Genomic DNA, 5,569 nt, shown 5'->3' with positions numbered 1-5,569 from the left:
AAAAAAAAAAAAAAAAAAAAAAGCTGGCATAGCCAGATGGGCAGGGACTCGCCTTGCTTCAGGGACAAATTTGCAGTAGTGATGAATTCCTTTCATTTTTAGCTTTCCTCCTATTAACTTCCCTGATTTCTTTTACTTACAAATGACATGTCTAAATAGCAGAGACTTGAAGTTCTCTTGTTGAGGTGCTGAGATGTTCAGAAGGGAGGTACCCTGTTTAACCAACAGATCATTTATAGATAAAGAGAGGCTTTAACTTAGCCTTCTTCCAGGGCAGGAATCTACTGTTCCATATGCAGTATCTTCTGGCAGCCTTGTCCTCTTTTTGTCCTTGTCGACTACAATAACAAACAGCTGTTGCCGAGGCATTGCTGTTGACGTGTTACCTTTGAAACCTCCCTCCTGTTATGGAATAAGCCTCTTCCAGATCGTGGATCATTATCATCTGGTCTGACAAGCAGCCTTGTTGCCACGGAGACCCAAAGGGATCAGGCGTGGCGTTTGCTTGCATCATCATCCTCTCCGGGGGAACAACAAGGACTCTTCTGCGTCACGCGTGGCTGTCCTGGGGCTGGCTGCCACCAGACTTTCCCTGCGGGTAAAACCTAAACAAATGACCAGCTGCAGATAATATCAAGACTTCTGTTTGATATGTTAATAGTGACAACCATATTTCCACAATTAACAACGGTGGGAAGAAAACACTGTAGTCACCAGGCTTGGGAGGAGAGGGTTTGTATTCACATAAACACAACCTCACGTCACTGCTTGCCACCACAAAGGTCTCTGTTCACTGTTTTGTTCTTGAAGATCATCCTTGTGCTCATCCTCTGATCTTGAATTTCTACATAACTTTCTCAGTTTATATGCCCTGTGGCAAGTGCAGCAAGCACTGTTTCCTGTTTCTAAATTTGTAGAAAATCATCCATACATCTTACAGTTGTCAGTTTTAACCAGATAACAGCGGCACTTTGTTGCTGCTTTTTTATCTTTAGCTTAGGTTAACAGGACCTTGGAAGTAAAGTTGTAGATTTATTCAATAGAGTATTCTTAATTAATTTGGCTAGATTTCTACATTATTCAAAATCCAAAAAAGCAGAAATGTATGCTTACATGTCTAAGACCTGAAAAAATCCATGGTGACATCCCAAAATAAATGAAGATTTTAAAACAATAAATGACTTTTTTTTTTTTTTTTTTTTGCTCTGTGCTTGGGGAGAAGGAATGAAGGAAACATCAATGTTGCTTTAAGGAGTGAGGACCCCAAAAATAAGAATATATAATTATGGCAGATAGGGCATTATTCAGAATTGATGGGGCTGGTGTGCACACAAACATTTTAATAGTTCTGATACTTTGTGTACACCCTTGCAATGAAGTGATGACTTCATTAATTGAAGAATATTTATGCAATGCTACTATGTGCTAGCTGTAGAACTAAGCTTAGTCTCTTAAGATCTTAACATTCTGAAACTATTAAAATGTGTAATCACCATTTGTAAAAGTAAAATATACTAATCTAATAATTTGGAATGTACATTACAGTAAAAAAAAGCGGGGGAACATCCTATAAAATGTCACTCAGAGATAACCACCACTTATAGAGTGAAGTATATTCCTGCTTTTTGTGGATTGTGTGTGCGTATATATATATATTTAAGCAAAGCTAACAATATACTATTTTTATAATTTGGCATTTACTTTTTTCTTTTGCTTAACTTTATATCATAACCACTTTGCCACATTATTACAAGCTCTTCATAAATAATCTTACTAATGATTATGTAATATCTTATTTGTAACAAAGGCTATCTTTTTTTTTTTTTTTTTCATCAACACACTGCATGGACAGCAGATTTATTTTTTAAGTAAAAAATCTTTCTTGGCTACACTAACCAATGTTTTTTGTTTTTGTTTTGTTTTGAGACAGAGTCTCATTCTGTCGCCCAGGCTGGAGTACAGTGGCATGATCTCGGCTCACTGCAACCTCTGCCTCCCGGGTTGAAGAGATTCTTCTGCCTCAGCCTCACAAGTAGCTGGGATTACAGGCATGTGCCAACATGCCCAGCTAATTTTCATATTTTTAGTAGAGATGGGATTTCACCGTGTTGATCAGGCTGGTCTCAAACTCCTGACCTCAAGTGATCCACCCACTGCGGCCTCCCAGAGTGCTGGGATTATAGGTGTGAGCCATCGCGCCTGGCCACTAACCAATGTTCTTTAGAAAAGTTAACCTCATTCGTGTTTGGGGATGACACTCCCGTTCTCTTGCAGATATAAGTGCATACACAGACACACACCACAACCCTTGGAGCCTGACAGGCCGAGACCATAGATGCGAATCCAACATGACGACCATTTCTCATTCGCTTGTGGTGGGAGCTGTCCTCCTGATGGGCCAGGCCTTCATGTCTTCACTGACGAATTCAAGACACAGCACCTCGGATTCAGCATCCCTCAGCACCGCCACATAGCCATCCTCCCATGTGGGAAACCTCTGCTTCCTGGTGAGAGGTCGCTCGCTAACTCCATTAGGAGCACCGAATATGTGTCAAACACTGATCTAGAACAGAGGCCAACCACAAGGCAAATACAATTCTTTTTTTTTTTTTTTTTTTTTTTTGAGAGGGAGTCTCACTCTGTCACCCAGCTGGAGTGCAGGGGTGCAATCTTGGCTCACTATGACAACCTCCGCCTGCCGGGCTCAAGAAATCCTCTCATGTCAGCTTCCCAAGTAGCTAGGACAACAGGTGTGCACCACCACACCCAACTAAGCTTTTGTATTTTTGGTAGAGATGGGATTTCACCACACTGGCCAGGCTGGTCTCGAACTCCTGGCCTCAGGTGATCCTCGGCCTCCCAAAGTGCTAGGATTACAGGTGTGAGCCACCATGCCCATCCCCAAGGCAGATATAATTCTTACCCTTGCAGAAGTTACAGTCTTGGAGGAGATAAGCATTTAATCAAGTAATTATGACATTTGCTACAGGAGTGCATAGCAGGGGGGACTTAACCAGAGGAGGTGACATTTAAACGAAAAATGTGAAAAACCTGTGAAATTAATCAGAAGAGGAGGAAAGCAACTCCACTACGTTTCCTGCTAGGTCTAATCTTCCCAACAGATGCTTGGACTCTCTTCATTACCACTAAGAAATACGAGCACACTCTTAATTTAGGTCAAATTTTTTCCCTCCTGGACTTGCAATATGTTGTTTCCTTTTTCTGGAACACATTATGATACTTTTTTGAAACAGCAAGATTCTTTTACTCCCATTGTTCCTGCTTCTTGAAGTATTAATCAGAATATTGTGTCTGCCATCCCCTTCTTCTGGTTATTTTCACACAGTTTTCACGAGTTAGTTTAAATGTCACCCCCCTGGTTAGGTCCCTCTGCTATGCATTCCTGTAGCAAGTGTAATAATTACTTAATTAAATGTATATCTCCTCCCAGCCTGCAGTTCCTCCCAGTATTGGAAGGATAAGAATCATATCTGTTTTGTGTTTGACTTCTGTTCTAGCTCATTGTTTGACAGATACTAGGTGCTCAAAAAATATTGAAATGAATAGTGGGCATTTAGGGTGCCTCCACTTTTATTTTTAATAAGCAGTGATGAAATGAACATCTTTTATGCATGATGTCCATATTTTGGAATTTTTAAATTACTTTCTGAAGATAAGTTCTTGGAAGTAGAATTATTAGGTCAAAGGATACAAACACTTGGAGTCCTCTTAGGAAACAGCACATTGCTTTCCAGAAAGTTTTATACTCCTACAAGCAGTGTATGAGATTTCCTGTTTCATTGTGCTCTTATCAACATGATTAGGCAAAGAAATCGTTTTTGCTAACTTGATAGTAAGAAAAATTCTCTACTGCTGTTTCACTTCTGCCTTTGTTAAGTAACAAGATGAACATTTTCCATCTGTTTTTTTATTTATATTTGCTCTATTGTGAGTTGTCTCGTGTCCTTTGCCCATTTCTATTCTGAAATCTTCATGTTTTTCTAATCAATGTTTATAAGCTCTATGTTTCAGAGATATTAGACAATTGTCTCTTATTTTTTACCATAGATTTTTCTATGTAGATGTTTATATTTTAGTCTGTGCCCTTCTTAATGTTCAGAAGTTTACCATTTCTCTGTGGTCAGGTCTATTATCATTTGCCATGGGATTTCTTAAATGACAAACTCACAGTGCTCTTCACCAGCAGTGATCAAATAAATATTCAGCTATTTTTTTGGCATGTATGCAGTTTGATTTCTTTGCCTGTGTGTGTGTGTGTGTGTGTGTGTGTGGTGTGTGTGTGTGTGTGTGGTGTGTGTGTGCGTGTGTGTGTACTTGTGTATGTGCATTTATGTGCACATGTACTCGGGTCCCATCCACTGATAATTTAATTTGTCATCTGGCAGGAGGGGAGGGCTTTCTTTTGCAAAAAGGACTGACCAGTTGTCTCACCATGATTTGTAGATTTTTTGTTTCCCAATGATCTCAGGTGTCTCTTTTGACTAACTTAAAAATCAATATTATTGGAGCATATGTAGGTCTTCCTGGAGTGGGTCTGGTCCTTTTTAACCATCTAGGTTTTAGGGAGAGGCTTTGAGAAGGCACAGTACCTTCTTCTGCTTCCATTCTCCTCCCCACTCATCCCCCTGGCTCTGGGTGCCTCTGTTCAGCAGCAATTTCAATGAAGTTGAACTCTGAGCATCTAAGGAAAGCTTGAAATCTGAAATAGTAAAGGCACAGGGCATTTGCATGAGAGCCCACCAGGCTAATTTGGCCATGTTTGTAAATGTGTCTTTCAGGCATTATCAGAGCAAAGCTTTAGTTTGTCTGGCATTGGACCATTTTTAAAAACGTATAGCCTATGAATAGATGACTGCTAAAAAGTAAGTGCTATGGCAAAAGACAGATTATCTAGTGTTCCTGGATAATCATTTGAAGGTTCAGGAGACCCAAGTCTCTATAGTGATAGTTTCTTCTTTTACACAACATCGCAGAGCTGTGCAAAAGGGGGAATGCCAGTCTTAACTAAGACAAGAGCCGACCAAGTGTTTCCTTCACAGGAAGCCACTAGCCACGTACTCAGAACAGCGGGGGGAAGAGATATCTTTATATTAAGTTAATTTGCTCTTGCTTTCTTCTTCACCTTCTTGCTCACCAGCTTTTGACTCAGTTACAATATTATAACTGTTGGTCACTGAGAAAATTTAGAGTCACAGAATTTAACTTCTCAAGTTGTAAAGCATTCTCAATACTAATTTGATGCATTTTCCATAAATCAATATTGGAAACAAAAATGGGTGATTATTTGTATATTTCAAGAAGCAGAAGCAATGGGAGTAAAAGAACCTTGCTGCTTCAGGAAAGTAGAATAATTTATGTCAGAGTGCTACAGGATTGAAATGGAAACATTTTAATTCCTGTGCCCTGCCCCCAAAATGTGGATGCGGATTTTCCAAAACTGGTGAATTCAGCCTTTATCCAGAACTTAAATATAATGTCCCTCCCCAAGCCAAATCTTAGATGAATGTAATTAATATTCTTTTTTATTATTTATTTATTTATTTATTTA

The sequence above is a fragment of the Rhinopithecus bieti genome, unplaced genomic scaffold, assembly GCF_001698545.2.
Source record: "Rhinopithecus bieti isolate Rb0 unplaced genomic scaffold, ASM169854v2 scaffold_44723, whole genome shotgun sequence".
NCBI classification, from domain to species: domain Eukaryota; kingdom Metazoa; phylum Chordata; class Mammalia; order Primates; family Cercopithecidae; genus Rhinopithecus; species Rhinopithecus bieti.
The sequence above is the reverse complement of the archived record's forward strand: the minus strand, read 5'-3'. Positions refer to the sequence as shown.